Source organism: Ranitomeya variabilis, chromosome 5 (assembly GCF_051348905.1).
Source record: "Ranitomeya variabilis isolate aRanVar5 chromosome 5, aRanVar5.hap1, whole genome shotgun sequence".
In the NCBI taxonomy this organism is placed as follows: domain Eukaryota; kingdom Metazoa; phylum Chordata; class Amphibia; order Anura; family Dendrobatidae; genus Ranitomeya; species Ranitomeya variabilis.
Genome location: NC_135236.1, coordinates 130,218,407 through 130,242,196, shown reverse-complemented (window position 1 = coordinate 130,242,196; position 23,790 = coordinate 130,218,407).

The window sequence follows — 23,790 nt, the reverse complement described above, 5'->3', positions numbered from 1 at the left end:
TGGTCCGAGTGCTATGCGATTTTTTATCGCATAGTACTTGTCCGTATTACGGTCTAGTGTGACTCCGGCCTTATAGAGAAATAAATTTCTCACAGGACCTGATATCAACAATTACAATCTCTGTACTTCACTACAGAAAATGTTGGTGCAACTGGTAAGAATTAAAATAAATTGGCAGATATGCAAAAGATACAGACATATTTGTGTGCAGGAGGAGTGTAATAATTATAGGGGATAACTCAGGAGACTCTTTGCGTGGAACAAGACAACTACAGGACACAGTCTTATAAGTGGTAAAGTCTATATTATCACACGGTGATTCAAACAGGTGCAGAGAGAAACTCAAGTCCACAACACTTGGTGTAAATATTAAACGCAGCTTAGCAGTCTATAGGAATCTTCAGCGGAAAATGCAATCAAGCAGAAAGTCTAAGAAGCACAATTATTCTTGAGGATATTTGACACGAATAAGTCCTTGTTTTAGTCCAAACACAGATAGATATGCTTATAAGGCAGTTCAAATAATATCTTAGCTCAACCTGGGTAATAGTCTCAGGTTTTTGCAGAGCAGCAACAGCTTACATGTCCAGCAAATGCAGATGGAAGTAAACACGAGCAGCAGATGAAGGAGGATTACGGGAAATTGATGTATGCAGCAGGAACTCAGAGCAGAGTAGCAGGATCACCACACAGGTTCACAGGAGCAGGTATATAGCCAGGGAGTAACCAGAGTCAGGAGCTGGATGCAAGGCAGAATACTGGGGTGGAGTTTTATAGCAGGAAGACACAGTGCACATGAGACCAAAGACACCATCTTGGAAAAGGGCAGTAATGCACAAAAGGTAATAAAAAATGTTCAGAGTCCTGACAAGGAGCTTACACTTTTCTGACAGTAGATGACGATGTTGTTACTGTTCTATGCTTAGTTGAATGTAATGCATATACTTGTTGTACTGTGGTTTCTCTTTCTCTCTAGTAAAAGGTCTTTTAGACTTCCTGTTATGCTGTATTAAGAAGCTGATGCATGTACCTCATGTTCTGTGTAGATAAAAGGTTAATTACCCCATATAATCTACTCTCACAAGTTTCTTCTGCAATCAAACTATGCAACATAAATAAACTGGGATAAAATTCTAGCTACAGATTACAATACCAAGCCAGTAATTGAATAAGCCACCACCATGGTGGTCTATGCAGAACCCCATCCTAGATCCTCTGAAGTGTGATGGACACATGACAAATATCACTCCTGATATACCTATAACACACATTTGTGGCTCTGCTGAGCCTGCTTGTTAAAAATAACCATTTTTTAAAATCTAAAAACATAAACTGCCATCTCCCTTTAAAGGGGATATGTCACTGGGTCAAAAGTATTAAAATCAAAAATAGCAAAACTATTGTTTCATTCCTGCTGCTCTCCTGAGTATTGTTTCATTTTCATTTTTTTAAATTAGTGCTAATTGTCATGAACAGCACTCTACTGCCTCCAAACGTCAGGACAATCAAACAATTGACTGCCAATTGATGGACTAGGCAAAGGCTGATTTCGCTACTAGGCCAGTTATCGGGCACTTTTATAGTTAATGTATTGTATATACACATCCGATTTCAAAACACGGGTAGGTATACATACTTCAGTACGGTCACTGACAAGCTCCGTAATAACCAAACTAAAATGAATCGTTAATACAAGCTGATTGGACACCCATTACTGGCAACATGGGGCCTCACAAGGCTTCAGGGGTACGTACATTGCAAAGCAATATGAGCAAAGCTATTAGCGTATTTTTCAGATTATAAGACACGCTGGACAATAAGATGTACCCCATGACACTCAGATCTACCTCTCTGGCCCAGATATTACCTCTCTGCTCTCCAGAATCCCAGAGTGTCTATCAGCCATATCCTCCTTCTTCTCCTCTCGCTTCCTCAAACTCAATGTGGACAAAACCGAACTAATTATCTTTCCTCCATCTCACACATCTTCCCTATCTGATCTATTTATCACAATAAATGAATTAACACTTTCCCCCATCCTGGTAATCCGCTGCCTCGGAGTAACCCTTGATTCTGCCCTGTCCTTTAAACTGCACATCCAAGCTCTCGCCACCTCCTGTCGCCTCCAGCTCAAAAATATTTCCAGAATCCGTCCTTTCCTCAACCCTCACTCTACCAAAATGCTTGTGCATGCCCTAATCATCTCTCACCTCGACTACTGCAACATCCTCCTCTGTGGCCTACCTTCTAACACTCTCGCACCCCTCCAGTCCATCCTTAACTCTGCTGCCTGACTAATTAATCTCTCTCCTCGCTACACTCCTGCTTCCCCTCTTTGCAAATCCCTTCACTGGCTCCCAATTTCCAAGCATATCAAGTTTAAACTACTAACACTGACCTACAAAGCCATCCATAATCTTTCTCCTCCATATATTTCCGTATTAATCTCTCAATATCTTCCCTCATGTAATCTCCGGTCCTCCCAAGACCTCCTTCTCTCCTCCATGCTTATTCGCCCCTCACCCAACCTCCTCCAAGACTTCTCTCGAAAATTACCCATCATCTGGAATTCTGTGCCCCCACACATCCGGTTATCCACCACATTTGGATCCTTCAAACGGAACCTGAAAACCCATCTCTTCAAAGAAGCTTACAGCCTGTAATGACCACACGGCCACCTTAACACCATCGGAGCTACTGCAACCCCCGACCTACTGTCTCCTTCCCCATAATCCTGTAGAATGTAAGCCCACAAGGGCAGGGTCATCTCCCCTCTGTATCAGTCTGTCATTGTTAGTTTTGTTTACTGTAAGTGATATTTGTATTTTGATGTAACCCCGTCTCATGTACAGCACCATGGAATTAATGGTGTTATATAAATAAATAATAATAATAATAATAAATAATAATACCCCACATTTTGGCTATCTAATATGGAAAATACGTTTTTTAACCCCTTTCTGACATCTGACATAATAATTAGTCCCTTCGCTCTGGGCCTATTTGACCAGGGATACTTTATTATGTCATCGCGATTGCCCAAGCACACGTGCTCTGTGCGGGCGATCACCGCCGGATGTCAGGTGATTCTGACAGCTGACACACGGCACTAAGTGCCAGGAGAGGTCACGCACTGCTTCCAGCAATTTAACCCCCTGAATGCTGTGATGGAATACGATTGCAGCATTCCTGGAGCCAGCAGAGAGATGATGGAGGGCCCCCAGTAGGGCAGTGGGGTACTCGGTACCGGGCCCTTCGGTTCTCGGCGGGGATGTCACGGTGGCTGACCCGGTCCGTGGCCCTAGGGACGTCCGTTGTAAATGGGGGAAAGGTCTTTAAAGGGATAATGTTCGTGACGCCACTTGTGGTATTTGGTCAGGGTGACCGACGCTGCTTAGGGGTCCGCTGGGGTGATGTGATGGTATATCTTCCCACAGGTGAAGTGTATCCCCAGGGCTTCCCGGAGTGTAGATGGTGGATGGTGTGAGGTGCTGTGAAGAATGAGGACACAAGGTTGCAGTCTCTTTACTTTTACTGAAGGTTTCAGCATCCACAGTCCAGGGTACAGACCACAGGGTAGGCAGAGTCCGGCCAGTCTGAAGGCAAATCCAGAGTCCCCTTATCCAGGTGGAAATCAGTAGCCTTCCTCTAGCGCCTGGGTGTTGTAGTACCTCCCTGCTAAGGTCCTCGCAACTATTGTAGATGTTATGTCTCTTTCTCTCTGACCCCTGATGGATAGGATAGGACAAACCCGTATGACTGATGTCCTGAGGCTTTTTACAGGGACTCTAGCACGCCCCAGCCCCCACAAGTAGCCACTGTGCCTCCTGGGTATAAGGTCGGGCAGCTAACGTGGAATTAACTGTCCTGCCAGTCTCTGAAGTAAATGTTCTAGCTACCGGATTCCTGCGCCTCAGAAAGGAGGCAGCCTTTTGCAGGGCAGAACTCCTTCTGGTTTTCTCTCCTTTTGCTATGACTTCGTTTCTCACTCGCTACAATACAATTCCCTTCTAATATCTCTTCCTTAGGATGCTGCCGCACGTGGGGCAGGCGCGGCTCCGTGGCCTTCCGTCTAGGCCTCTGACAGGATCCCACCCCTGTCAGGGACCCACTACCTAGAGGAGCTCAGATAGCAGCTTACTGGGTGAAGCCCAGCTCGCTTCTCCCTAACTTCCTGTCCAGACTACCAGTTTTACCTAATTGTGAGGAGTGCCCTAATACATAGGAGCGTAGCTCCCCCTGGCGGCCTGGAGTGTGAAGTGTGGTGTATGGTTTGTGATACCTGGTAAAGAGATCTCCTTTATTGCCTTCAGACGTAATATCACTCCCCCTGGTGGAAGAACGACATTACTGCAACGACCAGGACTCTGGGGTGCTGCAATGACAGCCCCTCTGCCTTTGGATCGGGGACCCTGGGGGTCCCGATAATTGCCATGGTGACCTGATGTTGTCATGACGACATCTGGGTCACCAGAGCTAGGAAAGTTGCTTGTTCATGCGCAGTGCATGATTTTACTATTTTCACGGCACAACGTTATAAACTTCTGTGAAGCACTTGGGGGTTCAAGGTGCTTACCACACATCTAAGTGCATTCCTTGAGGGGTCTAGTTTCCAAAATGGGGTCACTTGTGGGGGGTTTCCACTGTTTAGGCACATCAGGGGCTCTCCAAACGAGACATGACGTCCGCTAATGATTCCAGGAAATTTTACATTCAAAAAGTCAAATGACGCTCCTTCCCTTCCGAGCCCTGCCCGGCGCCCAAACAGTAGTTTTCTCCCTCATATTGGATATCGGCATACTGAGGAGAAATTACACAACAAATTTTGGGGTGTATTTTTTCCTGTTACCCTAAATAAAAAAAATTGTATCTGAAGTACATTATTTTGGAAAAAAAGTTAAATGTTCATTTTTTTTCCACATTCCAAAAATTACTGTGAAGAAACCTGAAGGGTTACTAAACTTCTTGAATTTAGTTTTGAATACTTTGAGGGTTGCAGTTTTTAGAATGGTGTCACTTTGAGTATCTTCAATCATACAGACCCCTCAATGAGACTTCAAATGTGAGGTGGTCCCTTAAAAAAATGGTTTTGTAAATTTTGTTGGAAAAATGAAAAATCACTGGTCAACTTTTAACTAGTGTTGAGCGATACTTTCCGATATCGGAAAGTATCGGTATCGGAAAGTATCGGCCGATACCGTCAAAATATCGGATCCAATCCGATACCGATACCCGATCCCAATGCAAGTCAATGGGACGAAAATATCGGAATTAAAATAAACCCTTTATAAACTTGTAGGTTCATTCTACATGAAGGAAAACAACTAAGAATAATGTAGGATGTATTGGGGGACGTGGCGGAGACATTAAAGGCACAGAGGTTTAGCCCAATGTAATAGAATAGCAGGATTTTGGGGTTTTTTTATGACGTTCGGCGGTAGAAAGATTTTGACTATGTTAATTTTTTTTTTTATTTTGTCAGATATTGATGTTTCACTACTTCCACGCCCTTCACCTTCTTTTTTACTTCTCCCACACTTTCTTCTTCATTATCCTCATCATCAGCTTCTTTGACATCAACTTCTTCACCTTATTCATCTTCTTCTTCATCTTCTACCTATTATTTTTTTGGTTACATTGTTCATATTCTTTTTATTTTACTATTATCTTCATCATATTCTACTTCTTCATCATATTCTTATTTGTGACAGGCATTCCCGTAGTTGTTATCTATAAAACTTTGAAGATTACACCTTCCGTTCTGCCTGTCACAAAAGAGTTACATTTGTCCGCGTTCAGTTTGGCCTGCAGCATCAGGCTTTATCCAGGGGCACCACGAGGAGGAACGGACTCACCCCCATACACTGCTTAGTCTTCTTCTGCTTATAATTTAGATAATATTTTTTGCTCTGATATTTAGTGTTATGCTTAATGTTCTTCTGCTCTTTGTTCTGCAGCCTCTTGTTCTTCTGCTTCTCGGTCTTCCAGGTCGTCGTCGTCTCCAGGGTCGTCGTCTCCGGGGTCGTCGTCATCGGGGTGGTCTTCAGGGTCGTCGTCTCCGGGGTCGTCGTCATCGGGGTGGTCTTCGGGGTCATCGTCTCCAGGGTCGTCGTCATCACGGTGGTTGTCGTCTCTGGTGTCGTCGTCATCTTAGGGGTGGTCTTCCGGGTCATCGTGTTTAGTCTCTTGAACTTGGAAATGTAGCAGAAGGTACAAGAAGGCTGAGAAAATGCCGAGAACCAGCTGATGGAACTGGAACTCGGATGGCTACCCGAAGGTCCAAGAGCCAATGGAACTACCGAGGACCAGCTGACGTTACTGGAACCCAGTTACTAAGCAGGAGGTACCCGTGCCTGAAAGCACTACCAAGGACCACCTGACGTTGGTGGAACTCGGATACCCAGAGGGAGGCACCTAAGCCAAAGGCTCTGCCCGGAACCAGCTGACGGTACTGGAACCAGGATGGGGAGCAGAAGGTACAAGAGCAAAAGACACTGCCGAGAACCAGCTGACGGTGCTGGAACCCGGATGGGTAGCCGAAGGTCCAAGAGCCAATGGAACTACCGAGGACCAGCTGACGTTACTGGAACCCGGTTACTAAGCAGGAGGTACCCGTGCCTGAAAGCACTACCAAGGACCACCTGACGTTGGTGGAACTCGAATACCCAGAGGGAGGCACCTAAGCCAAAGGCTCTGCCCGGAACCAGCTGACGGTACTGGAACCAGGATGGGGAGCAGAAGGTACAAGAGCAAGTGTCTGCGTGGCTTTTGCAGGACACGATGCCGGCTGCACAGCAGGGGAACAGCTGGCGGTGCTGAACCCCACTGACACATTGGCTGGTGTTTTTCTCTGTGCAGCTAGCAGTACCGGGCCCCAACTGGCGGTGTTGGAGCCCGGGGTCAGCAGGAGGAGGAGATGGAGCAGAGTGTAGGCCGAAGCCTGCACTGGCGGCAGCTTTTGGGTCTGTTGTGCCTGCGTGGCAGTTGCAGGACACGTTGCCGGCTGCACAGCAGGGGAACAGCTGGCGGTGCTGAACCCCACTGACACATTGGCTGGTGTTTTTCTCTGTGCAGCTAGCAGTACCGGGCCCCAACTGGCGGTGTTGGAGCCCAGGGCTCTGCAGGGGGAGCAGAGTGTAGGCCGAAGCCTAATCGAACCAATTTCAAAGGTAACCTTTAACCCCCCCTCAGGGGTTACAAAGTAGAAGAGCCACAGCTTATGCAGCAGTAGTGGTGCACAAGTCAAAGGTTGCTCTTTTAATTTGGCTCCTTGCACACGCTGAATGGAACACGTATAACATTTAGCCCTTTATACAGTCAAACTGTGTTGGAGGCGCGAGTTCCCTTTGTAATGAGACGCAGCACAGATGTCAAGAATCCCACCTTGGTGCTGGGTGCAGCCTCCTGAGCGTTGTTATTTGCTGTACAGGAGTCTGCGCTGTCGTGTTATCCCCTGGCCTAGCGCTGTTAGCGCTGCCCATCTTCTGACCTCATTTAATGTTGGCTGGTGCGGTTCGCGATGCCCATGAATCACAGCCCCGCAGTGTATTGACATAGTTAAAACACTGCGGGGCTGGGATTCATGGCCTGGCGCAGTACATATGTTCGCCTCTCGCTTGGGTTCTTACACCTGCTTCAGACTATGTGGCGTCAGCTGATCCCTTATCGCATGCCACGGCCATGAAGCCGCACAGTCTGAAGAAGGCGGAAGGAGATGAGGGACAGGCGAACTGATGCACTGCTCATGCCCATCAAACACACCCTCGCAGTCCCAAGAAATAAGACACCGAGGGGCGTTGTGTGGGTCAGGGCGGCCGCAGAGGCGCAGGCAGCCAAACAATGATGCCAGAAGACGGGCAGCGCTACCAAGGGGGTTGCAGCGTGTCATTACAAAGGAAAGTCACACCACCGGGACGGTTAAATGGTCACACAGAGGACACATTTTAGACGTGTTTTCCGTTCCACATGTGCGAGGAGAATACGTTTATGAGCCACCTTGCACACATGCAGCATTACCGCTGTACAAGGTGGCCTTAAAAACGTACAAACGCCTGGGGGAGGGGGGACAGGTTCCCTTCAATTTCAGTTCTTGTGTCTGCGTGGCTTTTGCAGGACACAATGCCGGCTGCACAGCAGGGGAACAGCTGGCGGTGCTGAACCCCACTGACACATTGGCTGGTGTTTTTCTCTGTGCAGCTAGCAGTACCGGGCCCCAACTGGCGGTGTTGGAGCCCGGGGTCAGCAGGAGGAGGAGATGGAGCAGAGTGTAGGCCGAAGCCTGCACTGGCGGCAGCTTTTGGGTCTGTTGTGCCTGCGTGGCAGTTGCAGGACACGTTGCCGGCTGCACAGCAGGGGAACAGCTGGCGGTGCTGAACCCCACTGACACATTGGCTGGTGTTTTTCTCTGTGCAGCTAGCAGTACCGGGCCCCAACTGGCGGTGTTGGAGCCCGGGCTCTGCAGGGGGAGCAGAGTGTAGGCCGAAGCCTGCACTGGAGCAAGTTGAAAGGAAACCTTTAACCCCCCCCCCAGGCGTTTGTAGCTGGAAGAGCCATCGTGTACAGCACTAATGCTGGAAAAGGTAAACTTAGCTCTTTTAATTATGGTCCTTGCAGATGCTGAACCTAACACTTATGAAATGTGTCCCCTCACAGCGTTCAACCGTCCGGTAGGTGGAACTTTCCTTTGTCATGTGACGCAGCACAGCCGTCATTTTTACCCCCTTGTCGCCGTGCGCCGCCTCCTCAGCGTTGTTTGAATCTGTCCCGGAGCCTGCGCTGTTAGGTTACCCCTTGGCCATGCACACATTTTGCGCTGCCCGTCTTCTGACATCATTTGCTGTCAGGCTGGCTGCGCCTGTGCGGGTGCGCTGTCCGAGATTCAGCCTCGCGGTGTCGTCTAATGTAATCCCACCGCGGGCCTGGGATCCGTGTCCATGCGCAGTGCATATCCTCGCCTCTCACACCCCTCCCAACGGCTTCTTAAGACTGTGCGGTGTCACGGCCGTGGCATGCTATTAGGGATCAGCTGACACCGAACAGTCTGAAGAAGCCGTAGGGAGGGGAGTGAGAGGCGAGGATATGCACTGCGCATGGACACGGATCCCAGGCCCGCGGTGGGATTACATTAGACGACACCGCGAGGCTGAATCTCGGACAGCGCACCCGCACAGGCGCAGCCAGCCTGACAGCAAATGATGTCAGAAGACGGGCAGCGCAAAATGTGTGCATGGCCAAGGGGTAACCTAACAGCGCAGGCTCCGGGACAGATTCAAACAACGCTGAGGAGGCGGCGCACGGCGACAAGGGGGTAAAAATGACGGCTATGCTGCGTCACATGACAAAGGAAAGTTCCACCTACCGGACGGTTGAACGCTGTGAGGGGACACATTTCATAAGTGTTAGGTTCAGCATCTGCAAGGAGCACCACGAAAAGAGGCACTTTTTCCCTTTGCATCATTACTGCTGCACAAGGTGGCTCCTTCAGTAACAAACGCCTGGGGGGGGGGGGGGACAGGTTCCCTTAAATTTAACTTGTTGTGCCTGCGTGGCGGTCGCAGTACACGTTGCCGTATACACAGCAGGGGAACAGCTGGCGGTGCTGAACCCCACTAACACATTGGCGAGGTGTTTGGCTCTGTGCGTACAGCACTTCTGGACGGCAACTGGTGGTGTTGGAGCCCAGGGGCAGGTGGAGGAGGAGGAGGTTGGAGGAGGTAGGAGGGATTGCCACACACACAGCAGGGGAACAGCTGACGTTACTGAACCCCAATAACAGAGGAGGGACTGTTGACTGTGCGTACAGCACTTCTGGACGGCAACTGGCGGTGTTGGAGCCCAGGGACAGGTGGAGGAGGAGGTAGGAGGAGGTAGGAGGGATTGCCACACACACAGCTGGGGAACAGCTGACGTTACTGAACCCCAATAACAGAGGAGGGACTGTTGACTGTGCGTACAGCACTTCTGGACGGCAACTGGCGGTGTTGGAGCCCAGGGACAGGTGGAGGAGGAGGAGGTTGGAGGAGGTTGGAGGAGGTAGGAGGGATTGCCACACACACAGCTGGGGAACAGCTGACGTTACTGAACCCCAATAACAGAGGAGGGACTGTTGACTGTGCGTACAGCACTTCTGGACGGCAACTGGCGGTGTTGGAGCCCAGGGACAGGTGGAGGAGGAGGTAGGAGGAGGTAGGAGGGATTGCCACACACACAGCTGGGGAACAGCTGACGTTACTGAACCCCAATAACAGAGGAGGGACTGTTGACTGTGCGTACAGCACTTCTGGACGGCAACTGGCGGTGTTGGAGCCCAGGGACAGGTGGAGGAGGAGGTAGGAGGAGGTAGGAGGGATTGCCACACACACAGCTGGGGAACAGCTGACGTTACTGAACCCCAATAACAGAGGAGGGACTGTTGACTGTGCGTACAGCACTTCTGGACGGCAACTGGCGGTGTTGGAGCCCAGGGACAGGTGGAGGAGGAGGAGGTTGGAGGAGGTTGGAGGAGGTAGGAGGGATTGCCACACACACAGCTGGGGAACAGCTGACGTTACTGAACCCCAATAACAGAGGAGGGACTGTTGACTGTGCGTACAGCACTTCTGGACGGCAACTGGCGGTGTTGGAGCCCAGGGACAGGTGGAGGAGGAGGAGGTTGGAGGAGGTTGGAGGAGGGATTGCCACACACACAGCAGGGGAACAGCTGACGTTACTGAACCCCAATAACAGAGGAGGGACTGTTGACTGTGCGTACAGCACTTCTGGACGGCAACTGGCGGTGTTGGAGCCCAGGGACAGGTGGAGGAGGAGGTAGGAGGAGGTAGGAGGGATTGCCACACACACAGCTGGGGAACAGCTGACGTTACTGAACCCCAATAACAGAGGAGGGACTGTTGACTGTGCGTACAGCACTTCTGGACGGCAACTGGCGGTGTTGGAGCCCAGGGACAGGTGGAGGAGGAGGAGGTTGGAGGAGGTTGGAGGAGGTAGGAGGGATTGCCACACACACAGCAGGGGAACAGCTGACGTTACTGAACCCCAATAACAGAGGAGGGACTGTTGACTGTGCGTACAGCACTTCTGGACGGCAACTGGCGGTGTTGGAGCCCAGGGACAGGTGGAGGAGGTAGGAGGGATTGCCACACACACAGCAGGGGAACAGCTGACGTTACTGAACCCCAATAACAGAGGAGGGACTGTTGACTGTGCGTACAGCACTTCTGGACGGCAACTGGCGGTGTTGGAGCCCAGGGACAGGTGGAGGAGGAGGTAGGAGGAGGTAGGAGGGATTGCCACACACACAGCTGGGGAACAGCTGACATTACTGAACCCCAATAACAGAGGAGGGACTGTTGACTGTGCGTACAGCACTTCTGGACGGCAACTGGTGGTGTTGGAGCCCAGGGACAGGTGGAGGAGGAGGTAGGAGGAGGTAGGAGGGATTGCCACACACACAGCTGGGGAACAGCTGACGTTACTGAACCCCAATAACAGAGGAGGGACTGTTGACTGTGCGTACAGCACTTCTGGACGGCAACTGGCGGTGTTGGAGCCCAGGGACAGGTGGAGGAGGAGGTAGGAGGAGGTAGGAGGGATTGCCACACACACAGCTGGGGAACAGCTGACGTTACTGAACCCCAATAACAGAGGAGGGACTGTTGACTGTGCGTACAGCACTTCTGGACGGCAACTGGCGGTGTTGGAGCCCAGGGACAGGTGGAGGAGGAGGAGGTTGGAGGAGGTTGGAGGAGGTAGGAGGGATTGCCACACACACAGCTGGGGAACAGCTGACGTTACTGAACCCCAATAACAGAGGAGGGACTGTTGACTGTGCGTACAGCACTTCTGGACGGCAACTGGCGGTGTTGGAGCCCAGGGACAGGTGGAGGAGGAGGAGGTTGGAGGAGGTTGGAGGAGGGATTGCCACACACACAGCAGGGGAACAGCTGACGTTACTGAACCCCAATAACAGAGGAGGGACTGTTGACTGTGCGTACAGCACTTCTGGACGGCAACTGGCGGTGTTGGAGCCCAGGGACAGGTGGAGGAGGAGGTAGGAGGAGGTAGGAGGGATTGCCACACACACAGCTGGGGAACAGCTGACGTTACTGAACCCCAATAACAGAGGAGGGACTGTTGACTGTGCGTACAGCACTTCTGGACGGCAACTGGCGGTGTTGGAGCCCAGGGACAGGTGGAGGAGGAGGAGGTTGGAGGAGGTTGGAGGAGGTAGGAGGGATTGCCACACACACAGCTGGGGAACAGCTGACGTTACTGAACCCCAATAACAGAGGAGGGACTGTTGACTGTGCGTACAGCACTTCTGGACGGCAACTGGCGGTGTTGGAGCCCAGGGACAGGTGGAGGAGGAGGAGGTTGGAGGAGGTAGGAGGGATTGCCACACACACAGCAGGGGAACAGCTGACGTTACTGAACCCCAATAACAGAGGAGGGACTGTTGACTGTGCGTACAGCACTTCTGGACGGCAACTGGCGGTGTTGGAGCCCAGGGACAGGTGGAGGAGGAGGAGGTTGGAGGAGGTTGGAGGAGGTAGGAGGGATTGCCACACACACAGCAGGGGAACAGCTGACGTTACTGAACCCCAATAACAGAGGAGGGACTGTTGACTGTGCGTACAGCACTTCTGGACGGCAACTGGCGGTGTTGGAGCCCAGGGACAGGTGGAAAAGCAGAGGAACACAATGTAGGCCGAAGCCTGAGAAAGTCGAAAGGGAACCTTTAACCCCCCCCCCAAGGCGTTTGTAGCTGAAAGAGCCAGCTTGTGCAGCACAAAAGATGCAAAAGGAAAAGGTGGCTCTTTTCATCATGCTCCTTGCAAACACAGAACTAAACACTTATAAAATGTGTCCCCTGCAACCGTAAAACCGTCCCGGAGGTGGGACTTTCCTTCGTAATGTGACGCAGCACAGCCGTCATTCCTACCCCCCCGGCGCCGCGCACCGGCTCCTCAGCGTTGGTTTATTCCGTCCCGGAGCCTGCGCTGTTATGTTATCCCGTGGCCAGGCACACTTAGCGCTGCCCGTCTTCTGGCATCATTTGGTGTCAGGATGGCTGCGCCTGTGCGGCCGCGCTGGCAGAGAGCCCGCCTCGCAGTGTCTTCTGATTTAATCCCACTGGGGGCCTGGGATCCATGGACATGCGCAGTGCATATCCTCGCCTCTCACTCCCCTCCCTACGGCTTCTTAAGACTGTGCGGTGTCACGGCCGTGGCATGCTATTAGGGACCAGCTGACACCGAACAGTCTGAAGAAGCCATAGGGAAATGAGTGAGAGGTGGAGGTTCAGATATGCACTGCGCATGTCCATGGATCCCAGGCCCCCAGTGGGATTAAATCAGAAGACACTGCGAGGCGGGCTCTCTGCCAGCGCGGCCGCACAGGCGCAGCCATCCTGACACCAAATGATGCCAGAAGACGGGCAGCGCTAAGTGTGCCTGGCCACGGGATAACATAACAGCGCAGGCTCCGGGACGGAATAAAACAACGCTGAGGAGCCGGTGCGCGGCGCCGTGGGGGTAGGAATGACGGCTGTGCTGCGTCACATTACGAAGGAAAGTCCCACCTCCGGGACGGTTTTACGGTATCAGTGGACACATTTTATAAGTGTTAAGTTCTGCGTGTGCAAGGAGCTAAACAAAAATAGCTACCTTTTCCTTGTGCAGCATTACTGCTGCACAAGGTGGCTCTTTCAGTAACAAACGCCTTGGGGGGGGGGGGACAGATTCCCTTACATTTCAGTTGTTGTGTCAGCGTGGCGGTCGCATGACACATTGCCGGCTACACAGCTGGGGATCAGCTGACGTTACTGAAACCCAATAACACTGGGTCGTATGTTTTGACTGTGCAGACGGCACTTCTGAGCCTCAACTGGCGGTGTTGGAGCACAGGAATTTAAGTTCAGGTGGTAGAAAGATGAACACAACAGGAGACCTGGATAACGTATACAGTGACCTAATTATTTAATCAGGAGGAGGAGTGGCAAATTCCTGCGAGATCCAGGCCTTGTTCATTTTCAGGAAAGTAAGCCGGTCAACGTTATCGGAGGATAGTCGCATGCGACGGTCAGTTAGTACACCACCTGCAGCACTAAAGACACGTTCCGATAATACACTGGCCGCAGGGCAAGACAGCACCTCCAATGCATACTGGCTTAGCTCTGGCCATGTATCCAGCTTTGAGACCCAAAACTTGAAAGGGGAAGAGCCGTCTGGGAGTACAGCAAGAGGGCAAGACATGTAGTCTGTCACCATCTGATGGAACCGTTGCCTCCTGCTGACTGGAGCCGTCTGTGATGGTGTAGACTTTTGTGGGGGGCACAGAAAACTGTGCCACAGTTGGGCCATACTGGTCTTGCCTTCGGCAGAGGCACTGCTTCTGCTCCCTCTTTGTGCAGAGCCTCCTCCACTGCCTGGACGCACTGAGCTGCTTTGTAATGCACTAGCAGCACTTCTCTCAGTTGGAATGGAGAAGATGATGGAATTGACCAGTGTGTCTTGGTACTCCCGCATTTTTCGCTCCCGGTTCAACGGTGTGATGAGGCTTTCTACGTTGTCCCGGTAGCGAGGATCGAGGAGGGTGAACACCCAATAATCAGACATGTTGAGAATGTGGGCGATGCGGCGGTCGTTTCTCAGGCACTGCAGCATGTAATCCACCATGTGCTGCAGACTGCCAACTGCCCAAGAAACGCTGTCCCCTGCTGGAGGCGTGATCTCTGCCTGCTCGTCATCACCCCACCCTCGCTGTACACACTGAGTACTGGACAATTCGGTAACTCCCTCCTCTGGACGGACGTCTTCCTCCTCCATTGACTCCTCCTCATCCTCCTCACAAACTGTCCCCTGCCTACGCGTTTGTGAGGAACCACGTGGCGCTGACTGTCCAGAAGATGATGGAAATGGTGAATCCTCATCCTCCACCTCTTCCACAACATCATCCCTTAGCGCTTGCAGTGATTTTTCAAGCAGGCAGATAAGGGGGACAGTCATGCTGACTAGTGCATCATCTGCACTCGCCATCCGCGTGGAATAATCAAAGGGACGCAAAACCTGGCAGACGTCATTCATAGTGGCCCACTCTGTGGTTGTGAAGTCTGTACGGCGCTGACTGCGACTTTTTTGCGCCTGAAGCAGCTGGTACTCCATTACAGCTTGCTGCTGCTCACACAACCGCTCCAACATATGTAACGTGGAATTCCACCTGGTAGGTAGGTCACATATGATGCGATGTTCCGGCAGGCGGTGTCGGCGCTGCAGAGCCGCAATGCGCGCTTTTGCCGTTCTGGAACGCCGCAAGTGAGCACACTCTAGGCGGACCTTGTGCAGCAGTGCATCAAGATCCGGATAGTCCCTCAAAAAGCTCTGCACGACCAAATTGAGCACATGTGCCAGACATGGGATGTGAGTGAGGTTGCCGAGGCCCAGAGCTGCCACCAGATTTCGGCCATTATCACACACTACCATGCCTGGCTGGAGATTCGCTGGCACAAACCACACATCGCTCTCCTGCTTGATGGCATTCCAGAGCTCCTGCGCTGTGTGGCTACGATTCCCCAAAAAAATTAATTTCAACACGGCCTGTTGACGTTTGGCCACGGCTGTGCTCATGTCGGTCGTAACAGGTACACGTTCATCACGGGTCCATGTGGAGGTGGACTGTGACGGCTCCTGCAGCGATGATTCTGAGGAACTGGTGTAAGAGGAGGAGTCAATGCGTACAGAATGGATTCCTGCAATCCTTGGAGTGGGCAGGACACGTCCTGCGCCACTCGCACGGTCTGTACCTGGCTCAACGACATTAACCCAATGGGCAGTGAGGGAAAGGTATCGCCCCTGTCCATGTTGACTGGTCCACGCATCGGTGGTGAGGTGGACCTTGCTACTGACGGCGTTCAGAAGCGCGTGTTTTATGTGTCCCTCCACATGCTTGTGCAGGGCAGGGACGGCTTGCCTGCTGAAGTAAAAGCGGCTGGGCACATTGTACTGTGGGACTGCCAATGACATCAAGTCACGGAAGCTGTCAGTCTCCACCAGCCTGAATGACAGCATTTCCAGTGACAGCAGTTTGGCAATGCCTGCAGTCAGAGCCTGTGCTCGTGGGTGGTTTGACGAGAAAGGCCGCCTTTTCTCCCATGCCTGTACTACCGATGGCTGTAGACTGGGCTGGGAGTGTGTGGATGACTGGGAAAGTGGTGCTGCGGGTGGAATTACAGCGGGTCTCTGGACAACAGGGCCAGAGGTTCTTCCACGGCGATCCTGGGAGGAAGCCGAACCAGCTGCGTGTGAGCTAGAGGAAGAGGCAACACGAGCTGAAGAGGTGGTAGCTGCCGCTGTTGGTTGGCCTACCTCTTCAGTGTGTTTTTCTAACTCCGCCGGGTGCCTGTTGCGCACATGTTTCCACATGTTGGAGGTATTGAGGTTGCTGACATTTCGACCTCTTTTGACTTTTTGATGACACACGTTGCATCTGACATAGCAAATGTCATCTGCAACTGTGTCAAAAAAGGACCAGGCACTGCAAGTCTTGGGAGCGCCCTTTTTGGCTTTTGGAAGAGACATGCTCCTAACGGGTGCCAAAGCGGAGGCTGCAGGATCCGCGGTCTTCCCCCTCCCTCTCCCTCTTTGGGCCGTACGGGGAATCTCTTCCTCAGAGCTGCTCCCACCACCTTCCTGTCCCTCACGCCAAGATGGGTCGAGGACCTCATCATCTACACTACCCTCTGCCCCCAACTGCTCCTCCTGGGTAGTCTCAGCAGCAGAGCACGCACCAGTAAGTGGCACCTGAGTGTCATCATCAGCTGATGCGGCCTGCGATGTGGTGACCGGAGCCACTGGCCCACCCGCCTCTTCAGAGGAAGACAGAAAAAGCTGTTGGGCATCACTGCACCCTGCCTCTTCTTCCATTTCTCCAATGCTGCTTGGCTGGCCCCCTGTTTCCAAGCCAAGAGATTCAGAGAACAGAAGTAGAGACGGCTCCTGTCCTGGGCTCTCTGTCTGCCTGGGCAATTTGGCAGGTGGTGAAGAGACAGATGGCTGCTCTCCAGTGCTCTGTGTCTGAGAGGATGTGGCACTAATGGAAGTTGATGCATTAGCTGCCATCCATCCGACAACAGCTTCAATTTGGTCTTGACGCAGCAGCGGTGTACGACGCTCTGACACAAAGCTGCGCATGAACGACTGTTGCCTGGTGAAAGTGGGTGCTGATGAGTCACCGGTGCCCGCAGCAGGCACAGAATCCCCACGTCCCCTCCCTGCTCCGCGCCCACGCCCACGCCCACGTGCCTTACTCACTGCCTTCTTCATCTTGGTTGACTGATAAAGATAAGCAGAAAAGTACTAACGGATTTGTGTGCTTATTCCTGAGCAACTCCTCCTAACAGGTATAAGAAACACTAATTTTCTAAAGTGTGGACTAGACTTTAATATGAGCTAATGTGGCCTACAGAAATGTAAAGTGGTGTCACTGGTGTGTTTGGTGAACTTTATTATTTATTTCTTTTTTGGGGGCTGAACTGACAACAGATAGAGCTGCAGTCACACAGAGACCGTGCAGACAGCCGTAAACGGCGCTGCAAGGCCCAAAAACCCTCCTCTACTTTATCCTATGTAGTGTTTTTCCACAAATTAGCTGGAGACGGGTGGAAAGACACTAATAGGATTTTTTTAAATTAATTAGCAGCAGACTACACTACTTGAAAAAAAATTTAAAATTGATTTGGCGGTATGACGCAGTGAACAACCCTGAGCTGGAGACAACCAGGCTACGGCTGCTCACAGACTACAGGGCGAGCTGCAGTCACACGGAGACCGTGCAGACAGCCGTAAACGGCGCTGCGAGGCCCAAAAACCCTCCTCTACTTTATCCTATGTAGTGTTTTTCCACAAATTAGCTGGAGACGGGTGGAAAGACACTAATAGGATTTTTTTAAATTAATTAGCAGCAGACTACACTACTTGAAAAAAAATTAAAATTGATTTGGCGGTATGACGCAGTGAACAACCCTGAGCTGGAGACAACCAGGCTACGGCTGCTCACAGACTACAGGGCGAGCTGCAGTCACACGGAGACCGTGCAGACAGCCGTAAACGGCGCTGCAAGGCCCAAAAACCCTCCTCTACTTTATCCTATGTAGTGTTTTTCCACAAATTAGCTGGAGACGGGTGGAAAGACACTAATAGGATTTTTTTAAATTAATTAGCAGCAGACTACACTACTTGAAAAAAAATTAAAATTGATTTGGCGGTATGACGCAGTGAACAACCCTGAGCTGGAGACAACCAGGCTACGGCTGCTCACAGACTACAGGGCGAGCTGCAGTCACACGGAGACCGTGCAGACAGCCGTAAACGGCGCTGCAAGGCCCAAAAACCCTCCTCTACTTTATCCTATGTAGTGTTTTTCCACAAATTAGCTGGAGACGGGTGGAAAGACACTAATAGGATTTTTTTGAATAAATTAGCAGCAGACTACACTACTTGAAAAAAAAAAAAAAAAAAGAACAGTATGAGGCAATGAACCACCCTCCCTGAACTGAATACAACCAGCTATGGATGGCCTATGTGGCTGCACTCAGACTAGAGAGTGGGCTGCACTCACACACACACACACACACACACAGACCTTGCAGATCGCTGTGAAAACAGCGCTACAAGGCAAAAGCAAGGTGAATAGTAGGTGAACACAGCGGTTGCTAAATTAGCCTTTGGAAAGCACAAAGAAGCAAATCGCTATCTCTAAACTGTCCCTCAGTCAGCAAACAGCGTCCTGTCACTAACTGAATTCACAGCAGAGTGATCGGAAAATGGCGCCAGCGACTTTTAAACTGCATCATGACATCATTTCAGCAGCCAATCACAGCCTTGCCAGTAGTTTCATGCCCTCCATGCTAAACAGGATGTGCCCACACTTGGAATCATTCTCATTGGCTGAATTTCGGAATTTTGAATCTGGGAACTTCCGATTCCGGTATCCGATACGCGGCAAGTATCGGAATCCCGGTATCGGAATTCCGATACCGCAAGTATCGGCCGATACCCGATACTTGCAGTATCGGAATGCTCAACACTACTTTTAACCCTTATAACTTCCTAAGAAAAAAAAATTTGGTTCCAAAATTGTGCTGATGTAAAGTAGACATGTGGGAAATGTTATGTATTAACTATTTTCTGTGACATATCTCTGTGATTTAAGGACATGAAAATTCAAAGTTGGAAAATTGCTAAATTTTCACCAAATTTCTGTTTTTTTCACAAATAAATGCAAGTCATACTGAAGAATTTTTACCACTATCATGAAGTACAAAACGTCATGAAAAAACACCGAGATCCATTGAAGTGTTCCAGAGTTATTACCTCATAGAGTGACAGTGGTCAAAATTCTAAAAATTGGCCTGATCATTAACGTGCAAACCACCTTTGGAGGTAAAGAGGTTAATAAAATGGGGGTCCATCTCATAGTCTGAATTTATGGTAGCTTACTCGGGGGGGGGCGGTGGAGATCTCAATCTCTGCATGTACTGTCTCTGGCTGCCATTTTCCTAAAGCCCACCGCTAGAAATAAATGGACTCTGCTCCTGCCTCGGAAATTTTCTTGAGACCAGGGCCTGCAGCCCGGGGTCCACAGCATCGCAGTTTCCTGCAGCAGTAACCATGCCTCCTGTGAGCCCACTCCACTGCCGCTGCTCCACCAGTAAGCTATATTCGGAATATAAGATGCACCGCAATTTACCTCCCAATTTGTGGGAAAAGAGTGCATTTATAATCCAAAAAATACAGTACTTTTTATACATTTAATCCCACAAATAGGCCGTGTTTATAAAATATACAAAAGATGTACAAAGGGGACAAGACAATACAGTATATACAATCACATAAAAAATAAAAATGATAAACAAAAGAGAATTGCTAGAAGTGATGTCACAAGAAAGATGCAGATCTGGTGTAGAGCTGGAGTTACACTAAACGACTTACCAACGATCACGACCAGCGATACGACCTGGCCGTGATCGTTGGTAAGTCGTTGTGTGGTCGCTGGGGAGCTGTCACACAGACAGCTCTCTCCAGCGACCAACGATCAGGGGAACGACTTCGGCATCGTTGAAACTGTCTTCAACGATGACGAAGTCCCCCTGCAGCACCCGGGTAACCAGGGTAAACATCGGGTTACTAAGTGCAGGGCCGCGCTTAGTAACCCGATATTTACCCTGGTTACCATTGTAAAAGTAAAAAAAAAAAAACCACCACATACTCACATTCTGATGTCTGTCACGTCCCCCGCCGGCGTCCACAGGGTTAAAACTGCTTTCGGCAGGAGCGCTGGTAATGCACGCGCTGCTGCCGAGAGCTTCCCTGCACTGAATGTGTCAGTGCCGGCAGTAACAGCGGTGACGTCACCGCTGTGCTCTGCTTTACGGCCGGCGCTGACACAGTCAGTGCAGGGAAGCTCTCGGCAGCAGTGCGTGCATTAACAGCCCTCTTGCCGAAAGCAGTTTTAACCCTGTGGACGCCGGGGGATGTGACAGACATCAGAATGTGAGTATGTACTGTTTTTTTTTTACTTTTACAATGGTAACCAGGGTAAATATCGGGTTACTAAGCGCGGCCCTGCACTTAGTAACCCGTTATTTACCCTGGTTACAAGTGAACACATCGCTGGATCGGCGTCACACACGCCGATCCAGCGATGACAGCGGGTGATCAGCGACCAAAAAATGGTCCTGATCATTCCCCAACGACCAACGATCTCCCAGCAGGGGCCTGATCGTTGGTCGCTGTCACACATAACGAGATCGTTAGTGGGATTGTTGCTACGTCACCAAAAGCGTGACGTTGCAACGATATCGTTAACGATATCGTTATGTGTGACTCAGCCTTAGGGGAGTGTTCTGATTAAGAAATGGTGCAATCCTCTATCTCCCAGTACAGAACAATGGCTCTAAGTCAGAATCTGCTGTTACCAGGTAAGAGTCACGCCCCTTGGTGACCTCACATGGAGGCCGGTAAATGAGATCGGCTCAGGTATCAAAAATTTTGATATCTCAGATCTTGAAGATGTCTACCCCCCCTGCAGGTCCCAGGCGAGAGATATTAATGATGATTAAGGGTGTTGTGGCACCTGAAACATATAGATGCCAGCTTTATGCTATCGCCAATTCACTCGCCATCATATTACCAGATGTCCTTTACATGAATTTTATATGAATAAAGAAGAACCTGTTTGTTGACCTGGACTCCTTTCTTTTCTATTTGCATTTCTGGGCTGTGGTGGAGGCAGTGTGGGAGTACTGAACGGGTTGGGAGTACACCAACAGTGAGCTGGAAATGCTATTAGATTATTGGGAGATATTAATACCATATTTCCTATCGTGACTTCACCTTTCTATAGCTAGGAAACATGGCATATACAACATTATCCTGGCCGATATTAATTTGGGGCTGATGCAAAGACTTCACAGTGATGTAAGTATATGCTTTATGTTTGCCACTGCGCCACAATTCCGAAAATATGTCTCCCATAACTGTAAGACCTACACCTGTCACACAAAAAAACAATATTTGTATCTGGTGTCCGATGCCAATGAGTCATTGGCCAAATGTTGCTTTGAAGAAAGGAAACTTATTTACATAAGAGAGAAAAGTATCACCCAAGAGCCCATTGTTTATTTGTGTCAGGATATCTTGCTTGCTCTCCATCAGATAACCTACTTCAATTACCTGTGAACAGCACAGGGTCCTAGACCAAAAAAGATCAGATAGAGCAAGAGAGTGTTAGCTCTTTTTGCTTCATTTACAAATTATTATGTAGCCATGCTTTTATACTCAATATGACAGTGATACTAATATGGGATGTGGCTTACAGTATTTTCAGGGGCATGTCTTTAGGTTTCTCAGCATTAGTACCCAGGGAGCACCACCCACTTGATAAAGAACAAAAAACTTTGCAACTTAGAAACCAGCCATTCTTGACCTGGTGGCAGGTCCTCTTGACGCAACCGCCTGCTCCTCATACCCTTTGCCCAGCCAAGGCTTGTTCCAGTTTAATGCATTGATTGTCATCCTGATTCCATGTTTTTCCATGCAGGCTGCATCTTATACTCATTTTATGGTCGGCTTGTGGATGATCTTCATGCAACACTTGTAACTAATGCCGACTGACCAGTGAGCACGGTGCCTACTGTTACTGGCAGATCACTTTATCAGACAGTAACCTTAATAATCAGTATGGAACATACTAGGGAATCATACGACAACGACAAGTTATACTAAAACTATTAGTAAACTCAAAAGACAGAAAGGTTGCAAACATTTTATTAGATTAAAGACTCTTTTCTAGGAAATTACCAGGAACTATAGGAGCACTTTACTTGCTGCAGCACGGTTCTCTCTATTAATACAAAGTGAAGTAGAGGTTCAATTTATTGTCTGCAAATAAAGCGTCCTACATGTCTATAAAGGTTTGCAATCTTCCTAATATCTGACATACCACTAGTAGAAATGCTTCCTATTCCTTTACTCACCGAGTTAGATACTTAATTTAGGAGGAAAATTAACTCCTTGCTTTCCCATTTGCCAATTGGGTTAATGCTTGTTGTGCTAAAGCTTTCCAGGGAAAATCAAAAGAGATCAGTTCCCATAGAAATTAATCAGTGGTAAATAATACAAAAGGCATTAACTCCTTGCCTGACAGGGGTTTTATAGAACGACAGGGATTAACGGAACATGGCCAGTTGATGTCTCTTACAGCTCGTAATATCAGATATCTGATGGAGGCTGCAATATATCATCAGCCATGTTAGTATATAGTCCATGATAAAAAAAAAGCTTCATTCTTCCATATGTTCACACATGCCATAGCCCCCTTTCTGTTATGTGGCCACACCCTTAATGTAGTGAACTGAGGACCCCTGGAGGACCGGGCCTGGGATGCTATGAAATATTCATTAGTGAGATATGGATTGAGGGCTGCAGTTGGGGTATTGCTGCCGCTAGGACTGACTGTCAGCTCGATGTTCATTTGTGCAAGGAGAGATGTAGTCTCTGGATGCAGGCGGACATCCTTCGTCTTACTGAAATGACTGTTGCTTCATTTGGTTAACTTTATTTATGTGACACGCGTTCCTCCTGTCCTATTTACTACTGAAAAAAGGCGCTGAGATTATTAATCATGGAAACATCACACAATGATATGTGGCACTGTCTGTACCTCTAATTCACAAGTGTAGGGTTTGCAAATTTTACATACTAGATCAGAGGTGGGCAATTACTTTTCCCCAGGTGCCACATGAGAGAACGTCATTGTTGTGGAGAGCCGAAACAATAGGCTGAAATTAATTCTGCTCAATACTAATGTTAACATATTAATTATACTTATTTACATTAATATTATTTGTATCACTTAATATTGAGCATAAACAGAAGGGGCTTGCCACGAACAAAAGATCATTTTATTCATTAGATCTTGGAATAAAAATAATATCCACAATTGTATGTGTTAAAAAAAATGTTCCTGTGCTGAGATAATCTTATAAATGTGCCCCTGCTGTGTACTGTGTAATGGCCGTGTCTGACCGTACAGGAACATGGTCTGATCATATCACATCTCCTGAGCAGGGGGGAGAGAAAAAGAGAGTATACAGACATCACAGCACGGGATCACAGCTGATTCTTTCTGTGAGATAAAACATTGCTTAAAAAGAGGCAGGGAAATATTTTACCTCACAGAAAGAATCAGCTGTGATCCCCTGCTGTAACGGCTGTATACTCTTTTCCTTCCTCC